This window comes from Geotrypetes seraphini, chromosome 2, assembly GCF_902459505.1.
Source record: "Geotrypetes seraphini chromosome 2, aGeoSer1.1, whole genome shotgun sequence".
NCBI classification, from domain to species: domain Eukaryota; kingdom Metazoa; phylum Chordata; class Amphibia; order Gymnophiona; family Dermophiidae; genus Geotrypetes; species Geotrypetes seraphini.
The window spans coordinates 76,524,533-76,549,983 of NC_047085.1; the positions used below are offsets into that span (position 1 = coordinate 76,524,533).

At 47.8% G+C, this 25,451-nt stretch overlaps 1 pseudogene; it reads left to right on the top strand.

The window, feature by feature from the left end:
* The first annotated feature begins 961 nt into the window (after positions 1 to 961).
* The window catches only part of LOC117354807, a 29,158-nt pseudogene continuing 4,668 nt past the window's right edge, over positions 962 to 25,451 (top strand).

Genomic DNA, 25,451 nt, shown 5'->3' on the forward strand with positions numbered 1-25,451 from the left:
TTTTGTAGACTTCAAACATATCTCCCCTTCGCCGTCTCTTTTCCAAGCTGAAGAGCCCTAACTGTTTTAGTTTTTCCTCATACCAGAAGAGTTCCATCCCCTTTACCAACAGAAGAGAGAAACAGATAATGGTTACCGCAGATGGGCAGATTAGTTAGGCCATTTGGCCTTTATCTGCCATCATGTTTCCATCTAAGAGCCTAATTTTTCATTCTTTGTATTTTATTCCAGTGGTGATCAATTGCTTTGGGAATAAACTGAAGGGAGCACTATACTCCACTGGCAATGTGGGAGGTGCTGAAAGCTGTGTCACTTATGCAAGACCCGGTTTCTGGGTTTGAACACCATACATATGGAATTCGTAACAGAAAGAAGATTATCTGGGTAAAAACATAATCTTTCATTATATGCTGCTTTGTCCACTATAAGTGTTGGAACATTTAGGCTCTGGGCCACAGGAAAAAACCTCTACCGCGGCTTTGTAAAAGGAGGGGTTAGTAAAAGGTGTGTGTGTGTGAGGGTTCTCATCAGTGTAGATTTTAAAAGTTTAAACACCCCCCACCCCCCTTTTATGAAGCCGCTTTGGACTTTTTTATTGCCAGCTTCGGCAGTAAAAACTCCGACGCTCGTAGAATTCCTATAAGCGTCAGAGCTTTTACCGCCAGTTTGCGATAAAAAAGCCTAATGTGGCTTCGTGAAAGGGGGAGTAAATGTTTGAATTGTTTTCTATTTTTAGCCTGCCTTTCCAACAAACACTAAAATGAATTGCTTCAGGTACACTAAATCTTTGCCTTAAAAAAATTATAATTTAAGTGGCTATTGGGAATTTAAATATGAAATGCATTAAACAATCAAAACCCGAAAAACGTATTCCACCTACTGCAGTTCGACTGTTAGCAGTTGGCTGTACTGTCACCATAGTGATCTTAAAAGGAGCAGTGGCGCGAAATAACGGGTGCGCATGCGCTTTATCAGACATCGAGCCGTTAACTTCCGCGCATTAGAAGTCTTTGTCGCCATTTTGATGCAGGGTGCTTCGGGCTGTGAAAGAAAAGAGAATTTGTCTGTAAACACAGTATGTGAGGTTATTTGTAGGCTTTTTCTTTTGCTTGTTGATAGATCTTGTTCTTTCTTCTAAATTTTAAGTACGTTTGTGGGGAATTAAGGGGATGGGATGGGTACTCCTTTTCGTAGGTGAAGCAGATGCTTTAGGGGTGGCGCAGAAACTTTGGAACGAGCGTAGGCCGTAAGGTTTCCGAGTCGCTGCACAGTAGAGTATTGTGTGCTTGGGTATATTGTGGTTAGAGGAATTGACCTTTAATATGCAATTGTTTTGTTTTGTATGGTATAGTTGCCGTAGTTTGCGTGGCAAGGAATTATTATGTTGGTTGGTATTACGGTGTTTGTTTCCCGCGTGGCTATTAGGGCGTGCGTTAAGCTTTGGTTTCTCCGGTGTATATATATATATATATATATATATATTTTTTTTAAGACTGTTTTTAAACTTGGCCTTTTCTGGTTTTGGCCTTTCTGCTCTTGCACGTTTTCAGGTTAGATGGTTATGTCTTTTCTTGGAGTTCAATAATTGAGACCAGAAAGCGGCCGTTCTCCTTCGCTTCACTTTTTTATGGGGCCTGGTAGAGCAGTGTAACAGGTATGTGCTTAAGCACTTTTTCACTTGTATCTACATAGTGCTACCATTATTTAGTTTGGTAACTTTAGGCTGGTAATTGCTTGTTTTATAGTTGGGGTCTTAATTAGAAGGTTCTGCAGCCAGTGTGTATCTCTCCGAGACTCCCGAATAGTTTTGGAGTTTTGGTATAGGAATAGTACAGAATTCTTGCTTTGTATACAATTCCAGTGGATAAAATAAGATTAATATTATAATAAAGGAATCGATGATTAAAATCATTGCGTAGACGGGTCAACAACGCAACGGTAACGCACAAAAGTAATATGCTTTAAAGCAGATAGTATGTAAATTTTACGTGCAGTTAAATTGTGGTGTTTAAACAAAAGTTGGGGAGGAATTTGCTTGGGGCATGTCTACAAGGACTGGTAAGTGTGACTTTTTTGTAGGACGTACTTAATGTTTTCTTTCAACTCCCCCTCCCTGGTCAATCTAATGCCTTTTATCTTGCAGCAGTAGTTGCCCCTCCCCCCTACACACACACACCTTCACCACATGTGAATCTATTATTACTGCTCCTTCCTCAGTTTCCACTCTGCTCATTAATTGTCCCTTAGCTTGGCAGCAGTGCTAACACTTCTGGGCTAATTCAAGCTGCTTCTTTTCTGGGTCCTGCCTACACTTGAATAGGAATTTGCATCAGTGGGGCAGGATCCACTAGAGAAAAAGGTTCTGGGTCAGCCCAGACATGTACTAATCCTGTTGCTGCTATTGAATGACAAGTAATGCAGTTTGAGAGGGAGAGAAAGCTAAGGGAGGTTGAGGAAGAATTACTAGATATGGAGGGGGGATTCTGAGGGAGAAGTGCTGGACTGTAGGGGGGCTGAAGAAGAGATGCTGGTCTAGGTGGAGGAGGTGCTGTGCCATGGAGGTTTGTCAAGGGGTTGGTGAGTACAGGAGTGTAGAAGTATACCATAGGAAAAGGAAATAAAAGGCCAGGCAAAGAGAAAACAGGGGATCTAGGAGGAGATGGAAAGTTGATTAGTAAGTGAAATTTCTAGTAAGATACACACACTATTCCTAAACACTTAGGTAGTCAACCTCTTCTCCCAAGAACTCTTGTAGGGAGCTTCAGTTGCATTTTTGCTCCTCATTTACTTCTGGACTGTTCAACTTCTCAGTTGCCTTCCTGCGAATGAGACAGTAGGAGCTTGTCTTTTCTTCTTGTTTTTCGCTAACTACAAAGGCTTTCGGTGCTACAATTGATCCCCTTTGTGGGACAGCTCTGGCTGTGGGAGAGTGCAAAATTGCTGTAGCGACTGTCTTGGATTTCCCATTTTAAAATTAAAAAGCCTCTATCTGTCTCAAAGCATCTCATTTTTGCTTTAAAAAACAGGTGGGATGAACTTTGGTCAGGATACTTTGGATTCGTGCCCTACTTGTGGCGGCTGGACATTTGAGGAGCATCTGTGTTCCATGTGCCACGCAACATGTGAGGGTAGGCGGAAGTCACTGGCTTGGCCCCCTCTGGTCTCTTGTGAATGTTGGTACCCAGTTGTTTCAAGGAACAGGAAAAAAAAGTCAAAATTTTACCTGGGGAGCAGCGCAAGTGCTATGATGTGGCTGAAACCCTTCCAAAAAAGAGCTAGACAAGTGTCCACAAGGGCTGTCTGGATGTTGGGGGCAGGGTTTTCCCCTTGAATTTATTAATATGATGTTTGAGGCTTATATGATTAACAATGACCAATTGGAACCCTCTGGAATCGTGGCTCTGCTAGTGCTGGGAGTTAACCCCCCAAAGACCATAGCTCTCCAGCAACAGTGACATTTACAGGTCAGGGAAATTCGGTCAGAAGACAAATCGGACAATGATACTGTTTTCATGCCTTTGCTCTCCCAGTCAGGGTCCTCTATAGCAAAAGATGCTGAATCCCTGGGGGAGGGGAGGGCTCCAGAATTTGGCGAGAATACAACTATGCACAGATGTTTAAATGTTCAGCACTTTACAGGGATGATCACAGAAACTCTCCAAGAATTGAAGCTAGAGGCTTCTCAGTCTTCTGTCATACAGTCCTCGCTTATGAGCAGCGACAAAGCACAGGCCTCTTGCTTTCCTTCACATCAAGACATTACAAAAATGCTTACAAATTATTGGGAGGTACTGGAGGGGCCCCTTTGGGTGGCCAAAGTTATGTCAAAAGTTCTATCCGATGGATGCTGCGTTGAACCATTTTTTGTTCCCCAAAGGTAGGTTCACAGGTGGTGCAGGTTTCCAAACGTACCTCCCTTCCCAGTGAAGGCTGCGTGGTATTGAAGGATGCCCAGGACTGCAGACTTGATTTGTGCACAAAAGGCTCTTTGAAGCTGCGTCCTCATGATTGAAAGCAGCTGCATCTTTTGTCACCCGAGCTTGCCACTTAAGTTGCACCATGATCTGGACCCTAATATGGACAAAGATCTCCAGTTTTTAATGGCTGGTGTGGATTATGTGGCTGATGCTGTGGATCAGACAGTGGGCAGGGGATTCTTCCTTGAAGGTGACCCTGAATAAACTGCCATTTAAGAGTTATTTTTGGGAAAGTCATGGGTGTTATGGTCAGCATGCAGAATCGTAAGCCAAAATCCTTGCCAAATAGCAGACCTTGAGCCCCTAGGGCAGGGGTGTCAAAGTCCCTCCTCGAGGGCCGCAATCCAGTCGGTTTTTCAGGATTTCCCCAATGAATATGCATGAGATCTATTAGCATACAATGAAAGCAGTGCATGCAAATAGATCTCATGCATATTCATTGGGGAAAACCTGACTGGATTGTGGCCCTCGAGGAGGGACTTTGACACCCGTGCCCTAGGAAGACTTTTTGTGTTAATTTTGGACCTCCAGGTGCTACTGCCAGTTCTTGAGGACCATCTGGCCAGAGATTGTTTAGAGTTCCATAATGAAGATTCGGAGGGGTCAAGCCCCTCAGTCTTCACGATCCCACTCCGCCACAGCCCTAAACATAGTAAATGGTAGCAGATAACAGCCCATCCAGTCTGCCCAACAGTCACACTCATTTAACATGTTTAAATTGTCTTTTCTTTAATATTTCTTGGCGGTAGACCATAGAAATCTGCCTAGTACTGTCTGTTTCCACTGCTGGATTTGCCATTGAAGCCCACTCTAGCCTATATTAATCATTCTGTCACTGGAGCTTCTATCAAAGCCATCCTCGGGTCATCCTAAACCAATTCACCAAACAATAAACTTGGCTATCTGTCACCATGGGGGATTGGTGGATGCCAGATAACTACCGTGTTTCCCTGAAAATAAAGAGTGTCTTGTATTAATTTTGGGCCCAAAAAACACACTAGGTCTTATTTTTTTTCATTTACAATGGTCATCCTCTTCTTCCCCCTCCACTCCAGTTCTTCCTCTTTCCCCACATGTGCAGCATTTTTCATCCCCTCTCACCCATCTCCTTGTACCTTCCCTCTGCAGCATCTTTCTATCCCTCCCATCCCTCGTGCAGCAGAACCCTTGAGCAACCCCCGCTGACCCTTCCATCTCTCCGATCCGAACCCTGCTGACCACGAGTCCTACATACCTCCCTCTATAGAGCAGCGTCAGCAGCACTCTAAACAGGCTGCTTTGCAGCCTTCTCCCGCTGGGGCATTCCCTCTGCTGCATCACTGATGTCATCAGCAATGTGGCGCATGGAAGGCCCTGGCGGGAGAAGGCTGCAATGCAGCCTGTATTGAGTGCTGCCGACGCTGCTATGTGGTGGAGGGAGTTATGTAGGACTCGCGGTTGGCAGGGTTTGGATGGGAGAGATGGAAGTCAGCGGGGGTTGCTCAAAGGTTCTGCTGCACGAGGGATGGGAGGAACAGAAAGATGCTGCAGAGGGAAGGTACAAGGGGATGGGTGAGGGGAGGAAAAATGCTGCACATGTGGGGGAAGAGGAAGAATTGGAGTGGAGGGGGAAGAGGAAGGAGTGGAGGAGAGAGGTCAGCAGGGTTCAGGTGGGTGGGAGAGATGGGAGGGTCAGCAGGGGTTTGGCTGTGTGGAGGGAAGCGCTGCTGCCGGCAAATCCAGGAAATAGGACTTATTTTTGGGGTAGAGCTTATATTTAGACATTTTAAGTGCTTATTTTCAGGGAAACAATACTTTCTGGTTGCTTGAGAGTTACTGTAAAAATAGTTTTCTCTCGCTTCCCCCTCACTCTTATCACCCCCCACCCCCACTTGTAGGTTCAGCATTTGTTTTCCCTTCCTGTGTAATTTTCTGTCCCACTTTCTCTTCTTCCCCCACTCCCTTCCTGAAGCAACAGAGACGATCTTGACAACCTCCTTCCCTCCCCCAAAGCAGTAGTGACAGCCGGTGAGTAGAGGAAGCGTCGATAAACAGGCTCCTTCTGGCCAGTTTTGGCAGAGCCTTTCCAATGCCGCATCAGAAGTGACTCTTCCACTGCTCACCTGCTGCTTTTTTTTTTTTTTTTTTTTTTTTTTTTTTTGAGGGGGGGGGGTCATCAGGACCAGCTCAGCTGCTTTGGAAACTGAAGGAGGGAGATTAGCTATGTATTTTAAGAGCTGGAGGGAGATTGTGGTGCTGCTGATACCTCTGGGGATGGAGGGGGGAGTTGGGTCAGGAGCACAATTTTGGACATTGTTCCTGGAGTGCAGGAAACAGGGTGGGTGGTGGTGTGGTTGTTTTGTTTTGTTTGCTGGTTGGTTGAGAATGCTAGTTAACTGAAGATTTTACTGTATATGGGACACCCAGAACCAGCCTAGAGAATGACATGGTGACAGAATTAATTACCATTTCCATTCCGGCAGTAAACCAACCCATGTTGGTTAACTGAAGATTCTACTGTATATGGGACACCCAGTAATGGCCTTTGTTTTATACTATACTAGAGAATGACACAGTGATAGAATTAATCACCGTTCCCATTCCGACAGGAAACCAGCCCATGTCATGCTTTAGTGTCTATCCCAACCTTAGTCCTTCTGCACCAGCATTCTTTAATGCAAGGCTTGAGGGTCAATGGTTGTGGCCGTTCATACTTATGATTTTTCTCTCCATAAAGAATGACATGGAGTAGTTTCCTCGGTTATCTGCTGAGGTGGGAACGGTGATGAATTCTGTCACTGTCATTCTCTATTTTATACCTTCATTTTCTAATTAGAGATCCTCTGTGTTGGTCCCACAATTTTTTGAATTCTGTCACCGTTTTCATCTCCACTTCCTCCTTCAGGGCGTTCTAGGCATCCACCACTTTATCCGTGAAAAATAATTTCCTAATATTACTCATTATCCCAGGACAAGCAGGCAGGTATTCTCACTAGTGGGGTGATGTCATCCGACAGAGCCCCGATACGGACATCTTGCAAGCATGTCTTGCTTGAAGAAACTCAGAAGTTTCGAGATGCCCGCACTGCGCATGCGCCAGTGCCTTCCCGCCCGATGTACCGGGCATGTCTCCTCAGTTCTTTTCTTTCCTCAGAGCTGAGAAGTTTCTCTTCATTCTGCGCTGACTGAATTTCAGTATTTTGCCTTCTTTAACCCGCGTTTTTTGTTTCTTTGAATTTATTTCAATTTTAATTTATATTTTCTAAAAAAAAAAAAAAAAAGTTAAAATTATTTCTTCCGGCGGTTCGGCCGGGCCGGCAGCAGCGTCGATTTTCCGGCCTATGTCCCGGCCAATCACCGGTTTTAAAAAGTGCAGCAAGTGCCAGCGTGCGATTTCGTTGATGGACCCGCATCGACGCTGCCTTCAGTGTCTTGGTCCAGAACACGTTCCAAAATCGTGCCGGCCTTGTTCCACGCTCACTGCGCGCTCGTTTAAACGGCGCTGCTTGCTCTGGGAGTCGATGTTCAAGATGGAGACTGCCAAGGACATGTCTGCTTCCACTTCTGTTGAGGTTTTGCCGGTCCGTTCGAAACCTGCATCGACGACTCCTGCATCGGGCATCGTGAAGCCGGCATCGTTCACACCGGCTTCAGCATCGAGTTCAGCATCGGTGCCTGCCTCCGTCTCCTCGGTTCAGGTACCGCCTTCCACTGTCCCTCCGGTGGTCATCAAAGTGCCTAAAGCTAGCAAGCAGAAGCACTTGGCCACAAAGGAGCGCGAAGACCGTGCTGGAGGACCCCCTTTCGGTGCGGATCCCTCCATATCGGCTTCGCTACGATCCCTGCTAGAAGCTCAGTTTGTCGAGCTTATGCAGACTATGGGACCCCGGCTTATCGCCACTATTCAGGGTGACCTCCCGGTCCCGGTTCCGGGGGGCGGTCCGCCCCCTCCCCCTCGTCCTCGTCGTTCGATCTCCCTGCTAGACGAGGAGGATCGGCGGAGGGCGGCGGAATCCTCCAGGTGGGCTTCCCTTCCTGATATGCCGCCTTTGGAGCCCATCACGCCTCCACGACAACAGGGTACTAGGTCGGCCCCTGATAATCGGAGTCCTGGGCATACTACATCGTAGGAGGAGTTCTTCCGCACTCCATACCAGACCTGGGTGGCACTGCGTGAGTCCGCATCTTTGCCACCTCTGCGATCTAGTCCTATCCATTCCTTCGAGGCTTCGAGGGATCGATCGATGCATAGAAGATCTCGTTCCCCGTCCCGTCACCGGGAGGGGCATCGATCTCGGCACTCTTCTTGACATTCCTCACGTCATTCGGAGGTGTCTCCGCAAAAGAAGATGCAGCGTTTGGGATACTCCTCGTCGGACTTATCCCCGCCTGAGGGACCAGAGTTTGAGGAACCATCTACCTCCTATTCTCCGTGCCGCTCCCAGCTCTCCCTGGAACCGGAGGCTTCCACTTCTTCTAGTCCGTCTCGCCGGCCGGCGTTGGCGGACCAACTGTCCTTTTCCTCCTTCCTCCGACAAATGGCGGATGACTTGGATGTGACTTTGGACACTGGTTCTCGATATTCTAAAGAGTATCTGGACACTATGCATTTGCCTCACCCTCCGGCGGAGACGCTCCGGCTTCCTCTACATAAACTGCTGGACCAGACTTTCATGCGTTGTTTTGAGACACCGTATTCCATCCCTGCAGTTCCCAGTAAGCTGGATGCTCGATACCGCATCGTTCACCACAAGGGGTTCGAAGGAGCTCAACTTTCTCATCAGTCCCTTCTGGTCGAGTCCTCCCTCAAGCGTTCTCATCCCTCCCAGGTCTACGCTTCAGTGCCTCCGGGCAGAGAGGGGAGAACGATGGATAAGTTTGGTAGACGTATCTATCAGAACTCCATGATGGCGACTCGAGTGCTCAATTACAATTTCTTCTTCTCTTCATATTTGGATTTCTTCTTGCCGGTGCTCCGCAAGTTCATCCCTTTCATCGATGCTCAGGCTCGTTTCGAGTTTGAAGAGGTGGTGGCAACCCTGTCCCAGCTACGCCTGCAGCTGATGCAATCCTCCTACGATGCCTTCGAGCTCTCGGCACGTGCTGCGGCCTGTTCGGTCGCCATGCGTCGCCTGGCATGGCTTCGTACCATTGATATGGATCCGAACCTCCAAGACAGACTTGCAAATGTGCCTTGTGCGGGAGCGGATCTGTTCGATGAGTCTATCGAGACTGTCACTAAAAAACTTTCGGACCATGAGAAGTCCTTCCAGTCTATCCTGCGGCCTAAGCCGAAGCCTCAGCAGTCTCGTCCCTCTAGACCGCCTCTGATCTACCAGCGGCGTTATCAACCGAGGCAGACTCCTCCTGCGAGACAACCGGCGAAGAGACAGCCTCCCCAAAAGACTCAGCAGAAGCCTCAGATGCCGGCTGCACCCAAGGCTACTCAGTCTTTTTGACTCTCTTCCAGGGAGCATAACCGACCTCGTTCTGTCTTCCCCAGTTTTTCCCATAGGGGGTCGTCTCCATCATTTTTGTCATCGATGGGAGACAATTACCACGGACCTTTGGGTCCTTACCATCGTAAGAGAGGGATACTCTCTTCATTTCCAACGGGTCCCCCCGGACCACCCTCCAAGAGAGTATCCTTCCAACTTAACGCAGACCGCTCTTCTCCTCCAGGAGGCTCAGGCTTTGCTTCGGCTTCGGGCCGTCGAGCCGGTCCCGTTAGATCAGCAAAACCGAGGGTTTTACTCCCGGTACTTCCTGGTCCCGAAGAAGACGGGCGATCTGCGTCCCATTTTGGACCTTCGAGTCCTCAACAAGTTTTTGGTCAAGGAGCGGTTCCGTATGCTGACCCTTGCCTCTCTCTATCCCCTCCTCGAGCAGAACGATTGGTTATGCTCTCTGGACCTCAAGGAGGCCTACACTCACATCCCGATTCATCCGGCCTCCCGCAAGTTCCTCAGATTTTGGGTGGGACATCTGCATCTGCAGTATCGAGTGCTTCCATTCGGCCTCTCTTCGTCGCCCAGAGTCTTCATGAAGTGTCTGGTGGTGGTGGCCGCTGCACTCCGGAACATGGGTCTCCAGGTGTTTCCATACCTCGACGACTGGCTCATCAAGGCACCGTCGGCTCCAGAGGTCATTTCGGCGACCTTGACTACCATTTGTTTCCTGCAAAGCTTGGGCTTCGAGATCAACTTTCCCAAGTCACATCTTCAGCCCACCCAGTCTCTCCCCTTTATCGGGGCGGTCCTGGATACCATCCAACTTCGAGCATTCCTTCCTCCTCAACGCATGGATGCTCTCCTTCTACTATGCCAGTCAGTGTCTTCTCGCCAATCCATCTCAGCGAGACTCATGATGGTCCTCTTGGGCCACATGGCATCTACAGTTCATGTGACACCTTTTGCCAGACTTCATCTCAGAATCCCTCAATGGACCCTGGCATCTCAGTGGACTCAGGTGTCCGACCCGTTGTCCCGTCACATTGTAGTCACTCCTGCTCTACGGCAGTCTCTTCTCTGGTGGATGACCTCTTCGAATCTATCCAGAGGTTTGCTGTTTCACTCTCCTCCCCACCAGAAGGTTCTCACGACCGATTCATCGAACTATGCATGGGGGGCTCATCTGGATGGTCTTCGCACTCAGGGGTTCTGGACCAGTGCGGAACGTCTTCATCAAATCAATCTTCTGGAGCTCAGAGCCATCTTCAATGCTCTCCAAGCTTTTCAGCATCTGCTTCACGACATGGTGGTCCTTATTCGCACAGACAATCAGGTCGCCATGTATTATGTCAACAAACAAGGGGGCACGGGCTTGGCCCCTCTTTGCCAGGAAGCTCTTCGAGTCTGGGATTGGGCGGTCCGCCACAACACCTTCCTCAGAGCTGTCTACATTCAGGGGAAGGACAACGTCTTGGCAGACAACTTGAGTCGTCTTCTCCAGCCTCACGAATGGACGCTCCACTCCGACCCCCTTCATCAGATCTTTGCTCAGTGGGGAACGCCTCAGACCTCTTTGCAGCCCCCCACAACTTCAAACTGCCTCAGTTTTGCTCCAGGATCTACACTCCCCATCGCCTCGAGGCAGATGCCTTTCTACTGGATTGGGGGAATCGCTTCCTATACGCGTTTCCTCCGTTTCCTCTCATTCATAAGACTCTAGTCAAGTTGAGATCAGACCATGCCACCATGATTCTGATTGCTCCTCGGTGGCCCAGACAACCTTGGTACTCCCTTCTACTTCAACTCAGCAGCAGGGAGCCAGTACTTCTTCCAGTGTTTCCTTCATTACTCACTCAACATCAAGGTTCACTACTTCATCCCAACCTGCAGTCCCTCCACCTGACAGCTTGGTTCCTTTCAACATAACTCCTCACCAGTTTTCTCAAGCAGTGAGGGAGGTCTTGGAGGCTTCCAGGAAGCCTGCTACTCGACAATGCAATTCCCAAAAATGGACTAGATTCTCTTCCTGGTGTATTTCCAATGTCACGGAACCTCAGCGAGCTTCCCTTTCTTCTGTATTGGACTATCTTCTGCACCTATCTCAGTCTGGTCTCAAATCTACCTCTATACGAGTCCACCTGAGTGCTATTGCGGCTTTCCATCAGCCTCTACAGGGGAAACCTTTGTCTGCTCATCCTGTGGTTTCCAGATTTATGAAAGGTCTTTTTCATGTCCACCCTCCTATCAAACCTCCTCCTGTGGTTTGGGATCTCAATGTTGTCCTATCTCATCTAATGAAGCCTCCGTTTGAACCTCTCAACAAGGCTCCACTTAAGTATCTCACCTGGAAGGTGGTTTTTCTGGTGGCCCTCACGTCTGCTCGCCAGGTCAGTGAGCTTCAGGCCCTAGTAGCGGATCCACCGTTCACTGTATTCCATCATGACAAGGTGGTTCTCCGTACTCATCCAAAATTCTTGCCTAAAGTGGTCTCTGAATTTCACATCAACCAATCCATCGTGCTTCCTGTGTTCTTTCCAAAGCCTCATTCTCATCCTGGAGAATCTGCTTTACACACTCTGGACTGTAAACGTGCTTTAGCTTTCTACTTGGATCGCACAAAGCCACACAGAACTGCTCCTCAACTTTTCGTCTCCTTTGATCCAAACAAGTTGGGACGACCTGTATCGAAGCGCACCATCTCCAATTGGATGGCGGCTTGTATCTCTTCCTGCTATGCCCAGGCTGGATTATCTCTTCCCTGTAAGGTCACAGCCCATAAGGTCAGAGCAATGGCAGCCTCTGTAGCCTTCCTCAGATCGACACCGATTGAGGAGATATGTAAGGCTGCCACTTGGTCCTCGGTTCATACATTCACCTCTCATTATTGTCTGGATATTTTCTCTAGACGGGATGGACAGTTTGGCCAAACAGTGTTACAAAATTTGTTCTCTTAAGTTGCCAACTCTCCCACCATCCCATTGGGGTTAGCTTGGAGGTCACCCACTAGTGAGAATACCTGCCTGCTTGTCCTGGGATAAAGCAATGTTACTTACCGTAACAGTTGTTATCCAGGGACAGCAGGCAGCTATTCTCACGTCCCACCCACCTCCCCTGGGTTGGCTTCTCAGGCTTGCTACCTGAACTGAGGAGACACGCCCGGTACATCGGGCGGGAAGGCACTGGCGCATGCGCGGTGCGGGCATCTCGAAACTTCTGAGTTTCTTCAAGCAAGACATGCTTGCAAGATGTCCGTATCGGGGCTCTGTCGGATGACATCACCCCACTAGTGAGAATAGCTGCCTGCTGTCCCTGGATAACAACTGTTACGGTAAGTAACATTGCTTTATCCCAGGACAAGCAGGCAGGTTTTCTCGCATATGGGTGATGTCATCCACGGAGCCCGGATGCGGATGCCTCACAAGCAGACTTGCTTGAAGAAACTCGAAGTTTCGAGTCGCCCGCACCGCGAATGCGCGAGTGCCTTCCCGCCCAGCGCAAGGCGCGTCTCCTCAGTTCTCAGTTTTCCGGGAAGCCGAGAAGTCCGTCTTTGACTCTGCGTTTAACTTTGTTCACCTTCTCTCAACTGCGGTTTGTGTTGGTTTCTTCACGAATCGCTGTTTTAGTTTTTCTTATTTTATTTAAAAAAAAATTTTTTTTTTTCATTCCGTTTGTTTTCCGGGGCAGCCCGAGGGCTTCGACTTTGCGGCGGCTATTTTTCTGCTTATGTCCCGGCCTGCAAAAAGCTTTGAGGTGTAGCAAGTGTCAGCGCACGATCTCTCTCACAGACGCTGCTTCAAGTGCCTTGGGCTGAAACATCATCCTAGGTTGTGCCTGTCTTGCCAAAAACTTCAGCCTTGCGCTTTCAAGTGTCATTACATTCTAGTGGACAAGCTTTTCGAAATGGAGTCTCCTACTGATCCCTCGACTTCGAAAGCGTCTTCGGCCTTGACTTCCATCGAGGCTCCATCTGCGCCTACTGCTTCCACCTCGAGCCTCATCAGACCTTCATCGTTTGCAGTGGCTCTTGCTTCAACGTCACCTGCTTTATCCCAGGATTAAAGTGATTAAAGTGTCCAAGACTTCTAAGTCGAAACATATTCACACTACCTCGAAGGAATCTCCAGCCAAAGCAGGTGGTCCTGTTTCAGACGCGGATCAATCCTTGCTGGCTTCTTTCCAGACCATGTTAGAGAAGCAGTTTATCCAGTTCCTTAGTAACATGGGACCTAAATTGCTTCCTCTTATCCGGCCTGGGCATTCAGCAGACTCCCGTGAGGTCGAGCCGCTTACTTTGCCCCAGTCAGCTTCCACACTCTTTGCAGGGAGCAGAGTCTCTGCAAGTGTCTAGTCTGCCATCCAAGCCCGAAAAGCAAGGAGCAGATTCTTTGCGAGTGCAACGACGAGAATCCTCACACTCTAAATAAGGAGCAGAGTCTTTGAAAGTGCATTGAGGTTCTGCCACCAAGCCTCTGGAGCTTCACTCTACAGCCTCTAGCCTTATTCATACTTGGGCATCGGCTGCTTGTGTCTCCGAGATGAAACCTCCTCGAGATCTGGTTCCAGACACAGTTCTCATCACCGTTCGAGGCCTTCATCGAGTCATCCTTCCAGGCATTGTTCTTAGGACAGACCATCTTCTTCGAAGCCTCAATCTACTCCATCCTCGACCAGACCACCGACTCCTCCTTCGATGTCTTCGATGCCGGACCTCAAGGATATTCCGGTCTCGATTGCCTCATCCAAGTCACCAGGCTCCTTTGATGCTTTTTTCCATGCCGAAGCTTCTTAGACACATGCTGCCTCGACGTCCTCGAGTCCCTCTCGAGGCAAAGCATTGGCAGATCAGCTATCTTTCTCGTCTTTCCTCCGACAGATGGCTGTAAACTTGAATGTTCAATTGGACACTGGCTCCAAATATTCTAAGGAGTATCTAGAAGTCATACATCTTCCTCACCCTCCGGCAGAGTGTCTTAAGCTTCCACTTCATAAGCTTTTGAATCAGACTTTTGCTCCATGCATGGAGACACCTTTTTCCATACCAGCAGTCCCAGTGAAACTGGACTCGAGGTATAGAACTGTGCATCGCAAAGGGTTTGACAACTCAGTTATCTCATCAATCCCTTCTTGTTGAATCCTCCTTGAAGAGATCCCATCCTTCCAAGGTCTATCCCACAGTTCCTCCTGGAAGAGAGGGAAAAACTATGGACAAATTTGGATGTCGCATCTACCAGAATGCTATGATCTCCTCTAAAGCCCTCAATTATAATTTTTATTTCATCACTTATTTTGAATTTCTTCTTTCTCTTCTACAAAAGTTTTTGGCTTATTTGGATAACCAAATGCATTTTGATTTTCAAGAAGTCATTGCTTCTTTCTCTCAATTATGTCTGCATCTCCTCCAATCATCTTATGATGTCTTCAAATTATCTGCCCGAGCAGCTGCTTGCTCTGTGGCCATGCGTCATCTTGCCTGGCTTCATACCATTGACATGGACCCTAACCTTCAAGACTGCTTAGATAATATTCCTTGTCAGGGCAACGACCTCTTTGATGAATCCATCAAGGCAGCTACCAAAAAATTATCTGACCATGAAAAATCATTTGCTTCAATAGTCAGACCTAAACCGAGGCCAGCTCCTGCCAAGCCTGCACGCCCTGTTGTTATCTATCAAAGGCGTTTTTCTCCGAAGCCAGCTCCTTATACTCGCCCTCCTCTGAAGAAACAGCAACCTCAGAAGCAACAGAAACCTCACCCTTTTGCTGCACCTAAGGCTTCTCAGCCTTTTTGACGTTTTATAACAGAGCATAACCTCCACCGTTCTGTCTCTGTCTCTTTTTTTCCCCCTATAGGAGGTCGTTTCCATCATTTTTACAATTGATGGACATTAATTACATCCGACATCTGGGTGCTTACCATCATCAGGGAAGGATACTCTCTTCATTTCACTCAGATTCCACCAGAGCTTCCGCCAAGAGAGTATCCTTCCAATCCATCCCAGACTGCCCTTCTTCTTCAGGAAGCTCAAGCTCTGCTTCTCCATGCCATCGAACCAGTTCCCTTGGAACAGCAGAACAGGGGTTTTTACTCCCGTTACTTCCTTGTTCCAAACAAGACGGGTGATCTGTGACCCATTCTGGATCTCAGGGCTCAACAAATTTCTAGTCAAAAAAAGTTTTGCATGTGGTCCCTGGCATCCCTTTATCCCCTTCTCGAGCAGAACGACTGGTTATGCTCTCTGTATCTCAAGGAGGCCTACACTCATATTCCCATTCATCCGGCCTCCCGCCAATACCTCAGATTTCGGGTATGGAATCTGCATTATCAATACAGAGTACTACCCTTCGGCCTGGCCTCGTCTCCCAGAGTATTCACCAAGTGCCTGGTAGTGGTAGCAGCAGCTCTAAGGAATCATGGTCTTTCGATATTTCCTTACCTCGACTACTGGCTCATCAAAGATTCCACATCTCAAGGGGTTATTGTAGCGACCCAGTGGACTACCTGGTTCCTCCAAAGTTTGGGATTCTAAATCAACTTTCCCAAATCAACTTCAGCCCTCACAGAATCTACAATTCATTGGAGCTGTTCTGGACACTGTCCAACTTGGAGCATTCCTTCCACAACAACGTCTGGAAGCTCTTCTTCAACTCTGTCACACAGTGTCTTCCCGCTCTTCCATCTCAGCCAGACACATAAAGGTTCTTCTGGGTCACATGGCCTCCACAGTCCACATGACTCCTTTTGCCAGACTTCACCTCAGAATTCCTCAATGGACCCTGGCATCTCAATGGACGCAGGTTTCCGATCCTCTTTCTCGACACATCACAGTAACTCCTTTGAAGCAGTCTCTCTGTTGGATGCTCTCAATCTTTCCAGAGGCTTGCTTTTTCAAATGCTCCTCTCATCAGATGGTCCTCACGACAGACTCTTCGACCTACACTTGGGGCGCTCATCTCGATGGTCTACGTACTCAAGGCCTCTGGACCAGTATGGATCGTCAGTGTTGTATCAATCAGTTGGAACTCGGAGCAATTCTCAGAGCTCTCCATGCTTTTCAACACCTACTTCACAACACGGTAGTCATCGTTCGCACAACTTGAGTCGTCTACTGCACCTCATGAATGGACTCTCATTCTTCGCCACATTTTTTCACAGTGGGGAAAGCCACAGATAGACCTCTTTGTAGCTCCCCACAACTACAAACTGCCTCAGTTCTGCTCCAGGATATATACTCCTCACCGCCTCGAGGCAGATGCTTTTCTTCTGGAATGATGAATCTTTTCCTTTACACATTTCCGCCATTCCCTCTCATTCTCAAGACTCTGGAGTATCTCATTTGGAAAGTGGTGTTTCTCATTGCCTCACTTCTGCTCGATGAGTCAGTGAGCTACAAGCTGTAGTTACTGACCCAACATTCACTGTGTTCCATCATGTCAAAGTGGTTCTTCGTACTCATCCTAAATTCCTACCTAAAGTGGTCTCAGAATTTCATCTCAACCAATCTATCGTACTTCAGTGTTTTTTCCAATGCCTCATTCTCACCCTGGAGAATCGGCTCTTCATACTCTGGACTGTAAACGTGCTTTGTCCTTCTTGGAACGCACAAAACCACACAGAACTGCTCCTCAACTTTTTGTCTCCTTCGATCCAAAAAGGTTGGGACATCCTATTTCTAAGCGTACCATCTCCAACTGGATGGCGGTTTGTATCCCTTTCTGCTAAGCCCAGGCTGGATTACCCCTTCACAGTAAAGTCAGAGCAATGGCAGCTTCATTAGCTTTCCTCATGTCTACATCTATTGTGGAAATTTGCAAGGCTGCTACTTGGTTCATACCTTCACTTCTCACTATTCTCTGGATACTTTCTCCAGACGGGATGGACAGTTTGGCCAAACAGTATTATAAAATTTATTCTCCTAAATTGCCAACACTCCCACCATCCCATTCTGGTTAGCTTGGAGGTCACCCATATGTGAGAATACCTGCCTGCTTGACCTGGTATAAAGCACAGTTACAGGGTGGCAGAAAGCAATTATTTACTGTAACAGGTTTTATCCAGGGACAGCAGGCAGTTATTCTCGCATATGGGTGACGTAATCCACGGATCCCAGATGCGGACGCCTCACAAGCAGACTTGCCTGAAGAAACTTGAAGTTTCGAGTTGCCCACATGGTGCATGCGCGAGTGCCTTTTGGCCAAACAGTATTACAAAATTTATTCTCCTAAATTGCCAACACTCCCACCATCCCATTATGGTTAGCTTGGAGGTCACCCATATGTGAAAATACTTGCCTGCTTGACCTGGGATAAAGCACAGTTACTTACCGTAACAGGTGTTATCCAGGGATAGCAGGCAGCTATTCTCACAACCCACCCACCTCCCCTGGTTGGCTTCTCTGCTAGCTATCTGAACTGAGGAGACGCGCCCTGTGCTGGGCGAGAAGGCACTTTTTGGGATCCTTGCTCTCAGGAGGCATAGAAGCTCTATTCGGTGAGTTATGTGGATGCTGTTTGGTCAGGGTGGTTTGAATTGTGGTGGAAAGGATACTCTGGTCATGTGTTAGGATTTGGGCCTCTGCATGATTTGTGAGCTAACCATGATTCCTGCAAGGCTAGAGAATGTGTTTACGCCCTGTCTCCTTGTTCTCCTTCCAGTCTCTGCCTGGTTGGGATGGTTCATGTCTCTTTCCAGATCTTTGTCAGCATGAGTTATGGAAGCACAGCCGCTTCGCGTGGGACTTCTTGGCAGTGAGTTAGTATCCTTTCAGTGATCTTGCAAGGGAAACCTAATTCCATTCCTGATGAGCTAGGAAGACCTAATATACTTCTCGGCTGGTGTGGGTCTGCAGATGCATACGGGAAACTCTGAAAGTTGGGCAGCATGCTTCTGCCTGGGAAATCTGTTGTCCTCTTGGGCATTTTCTGGGTAATACCATGCACTCCGGCAGTCTCCCATGTGATTGTGTTATAAGCTTAGGCATCCTTGCCTAGACCTGATGCTGATCTCCTGTTTGTCAGCAGCAGATGAATCCAGATAAGTGGGTTTAAGTTCATCTACCAGCAGGTGGTAATAGTACAAACTTGACCTTTGCCATATACTGTGGTCCGCTCACTGGTACTTCAGTATTGGGTCATTCCATGTCAAGTGGATCAATACTGGAAACCGCCCACGCTCGACCCCCCCCCCCCCTTTGAAATCCAACCAAATTTTACAGGGGTGTTGTCTAGGGTCTCAAATTAAACTTTGCAAAATTTTTTTGATCTATCTCAATTTGGTCAGGAGCTAGGGGTGGTTGAACAAAAGCATTCGATCCACTCCCATGCCTTGTGTGACCTAAAACGCCAACTTTGCTTAAGCACTGCGGCAGAAGGAAACTACCTAGGAGTTTGAAATTTTGCAGTTTGGTACAACACCTTGGGGCAAGTTTCTGTGCCAAGTTTGAAATCTTTTGCAAACGTGCTTCCATTTCTAGAGGTCAGCAAAGTAGGCAAAAAAATTCACGAATGAAAATTTTTGGCAGTTTGGCTCCATACTGCTGCTGGTAGGTAAGTCAGCTGAGGGTATAAGTGTACCAGCAGACATGTACCCTGAGGTACTTCCAAGATTTGCAATATGAGCTCTTACAATCAAGTGAAGCTGAAGATATGACCAACCAAAAAAAATGGCTTTATGCATTTATGCAAATTTTCACTGTATTTCACTGCATTTCCTTCCCCTGATCGCATGATGAGGATCTGTGGGGAGGGGGGGGGCAAAGGTTACAGTGTCTGGCCAACTGCCAATCCAAAGATCTTCCAAGTCTGGCAGTCTTGGTGCAGTTTCTGAGGCAGAAAATATTTTTTTCTCCATTCAGCTGTTGTGTGAAAGAGCTGACAGGCTGGAACTGCAGAACTGAGTAATCCTCCACTTTTGAATACAATATCCCCTGTGCAATCCTGGGAGTCCTTAAACACTACTCCAATTCCAGGGAGGACTGTGTACTAGGTTCACCACGGCAGAATCCACTGTAGGGAGCTCAAAACTGCTGAAAAGTAGGAGCAAGTAGAGAAAGCTTAACACATAGCTTGAGAGAGCTGGAAAAAGAGCAGTCTGGGCATCTTATTGTCCTGTAACCAGACCAAGAAACTGGATGGGATGGAAAAAGGAGATTCATATGTGTATGTAGGGTTTTTTTTTCCTTTGCTCTTTCAGAACCCCAGCAGTAAAAGAGTTGACAAATCTATGCATAAAAGGCCTGCTGACGAAGGAGTCCTTAGCCAAAATCGAACTCTCAGGGTGACGCTGGACTAGTCCCAGCAAGGGTTATCGGTCAGATCTAAAATAAAAGCAGTGTCAGGAGACAAAAGCGGCATGATATCTGTATGACACAATGCAATCTAACTCTGCCATATTTGGACTAGAGGGCTCCTGAAAAGGGATATCTGCCACAACTGGAAGAAACAGCACCTGCCGGCTGCATCCAAAGATTAAAACTTTCCAGCAGAACCGGAAAAAGTCCAGTGAAAATTCACACCTTGTCCACTCTAGAGTAGAGAGTTGCGCGGGGACAGAAATCCCACCCGTTCCCGCCAAAGTCCCACCCGTCCCCGCGAGGAATCCCCTACGTCCCCGCCCGTCCCTATAAACTACAGAAATAGTTATTTCATTTAATTATGATACTGAATTAAAGGCTCTGGTAGAAACCAATTTAAAAATAAGCAAAAAGACTTTATTAATTTGGAAATATTAATTGGGAAGAATACATACTTTGTAAACGGGTTTCTACCAGAGCCTCTAATGTTTATAAATTTTTATCAACACAACTAACATACTACTTTATCCTTAAGCAAAAAAAAATTATTATTTTTTTTCCTACCTTTATTGCCTGGTTTCTGCTTTCTTCATGTTCTCATTCAATTCCTTCCATCCACTGCCTCTCTTCTCTCTGTGTCTTCCATTTGCTCTGTTACTGTGCCTCTCCCTTTCTCCCCCCTCCCCAATTGGTCTGGCACCCATCTTTTTCCCTCCGCTCCCCCCATAGTCTGGCACCTCTGTCTTCTTCCCTGCCAGCGTCTTCTTCCCATTCCCTCTTCCCCATTTCCTTTCAGTGTCCTTCTCCCCCACCATCTTCCCCATGTCCTGTCAGGCAGCATCCTTCTCCCCCCCTCTGCCTTCCCCATGTCCTTTCAGCGTCCTTCTCCCCCCTCTGTCTTCCCCATGTCCTTTCAGCGTCCTTCTCCCCCCTCTGTCTTCCCCATGTCCTTTCAGCGTCCTTCTCCCCCCTCTGTCTTCCCCATGTCCTTTCAGCGTCCTTCTCCCCCCTCTGTCTTCCCCATGTCCTTTCAGCGTCCTTCTCCCCCCTCTGTCTTCCCCATGTCCTTTCAGCGTCCTTCTCCCCCCTCTGTCTTCCCCATGTCCTTTCAGCGTCCTTCTCCCCCCTCTGTCTTCCCCCTGTCCTTTCAGCGTCCTTCTCCCCCCTCTGTCTTCCCCATGTCCTTTCAGCGTCCTTCTCCCCCCTCTGTCTTCCCCATGTCCTTTCAGCGTCCTTCTCCCCCCTCTGTCTTCCCCATGTCCTTTCAGCGTCCTTCTCCCCCCTCTGTCTTCCCCATGTCCTTTCAGCGTCCTTCTCCCCCCTCTGTCTTCCCCATGTCCTTTCAGCGTCCTTTTCCACCTCTTTGTCTTCCCCAGTGCTTTCAGCGGCCTTCTCCCCCCTTAAGCGTCTTTTCTTACCCACTCCACCTTTCCTCCCTCCCTGCCTCCACCTTTGTGGCGCTTTTGCACCCGACCGACAACAGAACAGGCCCAGTCGGACAAATCTCCCTGTCCTGTAGCCGCAAATTTAAATTACCTTCTTACAGCAGCTGGAGTAGTGAAGCTGCTGTAAGAGGTAATTTAGATTCGCGGCTACAGGGCAGGGAGATTTGTCGGCCGTGCCTGTTGTCGGTCGATCGGGGGACCTGACCGGCTGTGCACATTCTACGGGGCGGATCGCCCCCCTCTTTCGTACGCCATTGCCTTCTCCCTACCTGCCCTGCCGCACACAGCCGACCGGAAGTCTTCCTGATGTCAGCGCTGACGTCGGAGGAAGGGAGGGCTTTGCTTAAGCTCTCCCTCCGACAGCGCTGACATTGGGAAGATTTCCGTTCGGCTGTGTGCTGCGACAGGGCAGGTAAGGAGAAGGAGACTACCCTCGCGGCTCGAGTGCACTGCGATCCAACCCCGCAGGAACCCCGCGACCCTCGGAGGCGTCCCCACGGGATCCCCGCGACCCAAAGGGGGAACCCGCGGGATTCCCGTCATCCCCGTTTCCGTGCAGCTCTCTACTCTAGAGCCCTGATGAGGTGCTCGCACTATGCCAAGTCCCCAGACTCGGAACATAGGCTTTGGTACCAAACTCCAGAACAGCCACTGGGTGAGAGATTTCCCTGAAACCATGGACCCAGGCCGGCTCCCCAGTTCTGGAGGACCTGAAGGAGGCGAAGTCCAAAGCTCTTGCCCCCTCTCCCAGCACTGCTGCGGCACTGTATATAGTTGTAGATCCGGCACAACAAAGGCACACATTCAACAGATTAGGGGCTGGGGAATCTTTACCAAAAGATTTTTAATCAAGCAAGTGTTTTGAGGCAGAAATAACAAACCTTTGAAAAAGAAAATCAATCACAATCCAAGATGGCTACTGCCAGCAAATTTGCGCCATAAAAAATAGCGATCTGGGGAGGTGGGGAATCTGAACCCCTTTCCCTCAAACTGAAAAATGATTTTTAAAGTGTTTAACAAGCCCCCCTTCCTTAAAGTTCCCATAGGAAATGTTTTATTTTTAAAGTGGCTTTTTTAGGCCTCAAGGCAGCGGCAGCCTCCTTCACGTGAGATTGAGCATGGTGTTCTTTGCAGAAGTAGATGTTTCCTCTCCCCCCCCCCCCCTGCTAGTGCTGGACGATGTGGATTATGTAACAGATGCCCTTTCTGATCTCATTCGAGTTCTTACTGCTTATACAGTGTCTGCATGCTGGTCTCCTTAGATCTGTCCTTGGTCTGGGGACGCTGCCTCCAAGGCCACGTTGAGCAGACTTCATTTCAAGAGACATCTTCTTTTTGGGACAGGTTTCTGACCTCATGGCTGGTGTTACTGATCGCCACTCTACGTCTCTCCCTATGAGTAAGTCTTGCCAGACTTTGGGCGGGGAGGGTAGTAATTTTTGCTCCTCCTGCCATTTTCATCAGATATCCTCGGGCTCTTCCAGAGATATTCCCAGTGATCCATTCCTTCTGACAACACTTCCAATTCCAGCCGTCCTCTGACATCTGAATCCCGGGCAGCTAATGCTCCTAAACAGCCCTCCAGAGGGTTGTCTAGCTGAGTTTTACTAGGAATGGACTCTAATATTTGCAGATAAATGGGTGCTGAACATCAATTGGGAAGGACACAAGAAGGATTTTTTTTTTTTTTTGCCTGCCTTCGGATTTGTTTCTGGGGTTGCCAGCAGGTCGGCCAGAAAAAGAGTCGAAGGTCTGCACTACTTTGCAGCATCCCTTTGATATCTGAGCACTAGTACCCATTCCAGAACATGGATCAGGCTTTGGCAGATACTCTTTATACTTCTTCATGCCAAAGTACGATCAGAGGCCCATTCTGGATCTCATGTCGGTTGCTTGCTTTCTGCGCATTCCTTATTTCCAAATAGAAGCTGTGAACACAGTCACTGCTGCTGTCTCCTGGGGAGTTCCATCATTCTTGGATCTTAGGCTTTCTTCCATATTCCAATATTTCCAAAGCATCACAGATTTCTGTGTTTCCATGTTCTGCAGCAGGGTTTGCATCTTTGGCCTTGCAAGAGCGTCCCGTGCTTCCACCAAACTGATGGTAGTTGTAGTGGTTCTGCCAAAGGGTGTCCTGGTTCCTCATTTGGATGATTGATTGATCCAGGCTCTATTTCAACAGAAGTACAGTGGAGACAGTAGTGTCTCTGCTACAGGCTTTAGGTTGGATTATCAACTTCAGACGTGCCAGTTGATGCCGCTCCATTCAGGGGCAGTGGACTCTTTGTTCGAAGCATTAGTTGATCACTTATCTGAAGCTCCGGGTGATTCAGCCTATTCTGTAAGGAACAGTGGTGTAAGTATTATGACAGTGCCATTGCGTATGTAAATGGTCAAGGGAGAACAAGAAGCGCTCCCTTGAGCTAGCAAGCTGCCATACTGTTTCATTGGGTGGCATCACTTCTGTCCCTATTGGCAGCCCATGTGGCCGCAGTTAACAGTATGCAGGCAGTCTTCTTAAGACGATCAGTCCTAGGAATAAAGCATGGCTTTACAAGAACCTAATCTTTCGTTTTGAGTCAATGAGATTGGCGATTGTATCAGTGAAACCAGGCGAATTTCGTGTCTCCCTGGATTTGACAGAGGCCTATTTGCAGATCTCCATGAAAAGTATTTGGAGCAACACTTCCAGTCACAGCTTTGCCCTTTGGGCTGGCCACCTCACCACAGACCTTCAAAAAGGTGATGGTGGTGGTTGTAGCTCACCTGTGCTGGATGGGCATACAAGTACATTTATAGTCCAAATCTGCAGGCAGAGTAGCGGTTCATAGAGGCATCCAATTGATGCAGAAGCTCAGCTGGGTGTTCAACTTCTGGAATAGCCACCTAGAACTGAAGCAGGGCCTGGAATACCTGAGCTTTCAATTCAAGACAGGAGAAAATAGTGTTTTTTCCAGAAGCTTGCAGAGAAATGCTTCTGCATCAGATATGGGAGTTTCGGGGCAGAAAAGGGGATGTGTGTGAGAAGGAAGCTGCAAAAGGGACATATGAGAATAGGGGGCTGGAGGCTGAAAGGGAAAAGATGGAATAAGGGGGCTGGAAGGGCAAAAAGCGGTTTGCAGCTGGGGCTAAAAAAGGGGACATGTGAGGGAAGGAGGCTTTAAAAGGGGGGGGTTCTTGGGGAAAATAGACCTGGTGTAGGAGGCTGTTAAAATAAGACAGCTTGGAGATGAGGGGTGGAGCTTGGGACTGCAAAAGGTGAGTTGTGAGAGAAGGGGTCTAGGTCTGGATTTGGGGGCTGAAAAGGAAGATGGGTGTGATGAGACGAGCTAGAACTGGGGGCTGGAAGAGAAGGTATGAGAAGGGGGTTTGGGGCTATAAAAAGTGAATGTGAGAAAAGGGGGAGGTGGGAGAAGGGGGTACAAAAGTGTACATGTGAGAAAAGGACTGGGACTGAAGCTGGGGACTGAAGGTAAGAGCTGGAAGAATAAGTGAGCATGCAGAAGCAAAAGTTGGGGAAAGGGGGAATGGAGATGGAGATGAAGGACAGAGAAAGGGGGACAGATTTTTAAGTTAGTGAAAAAAAGTGGAAATAGGGAAGGTAAAAGGGTAAATGGGAGCCTGTTAATGTAACGGGCTTAAACACTAGTATGGTAGATAAGGAAGTTATTGTGCAAACACTTGCATATTGATTAAAAATAAAGCCTTGTATCACTGTATTCCATGTTTGTAAACTTAACAGATGATCTAAGTAGGAAGCAGTTTTGTTTTGGTGTTCATAAGGATCAAAAATCTACTGAAGGTGATGAGTGTGTGTGTGTGTGTGTGTGTGTGCATATATTTTCTGTAGTAATTGAAGTAAACCTATTGGCTTTTGATTTCACATTTACATAAACTACAGAGACAACTGATGTGCCTTTTTTTATTCACTATATATTCACTATATGCACCTTTATTTTCTCTTTTGTAATGTATAGCCTTTCTTTGGTTTAGGACAGTGGTCTCAAACTTGCGGCCCGGGGACCACATGCAGCCTGCCAGATTCTATTTTGAGGCCTTTGGTATATTTATCATAATCACAAAAGTAAAATAAAACAGTTTCTTAATCAAATGTCTCTTTAGATATAAATGACAATATTATTATTAAGACTTAGCCAAAAGGAAAGATTTATAAACTATTATTTTACCTCATGTAAAACTGTCATTTCTGTAATAAGACATTAACTATTTTTTCTGAGGCCGTCCAAGTACCTACAAATCCAAAATGTGGCCCTGCAGAGGTTTTGAGTTTGAGATCACTGGTTTAGGACA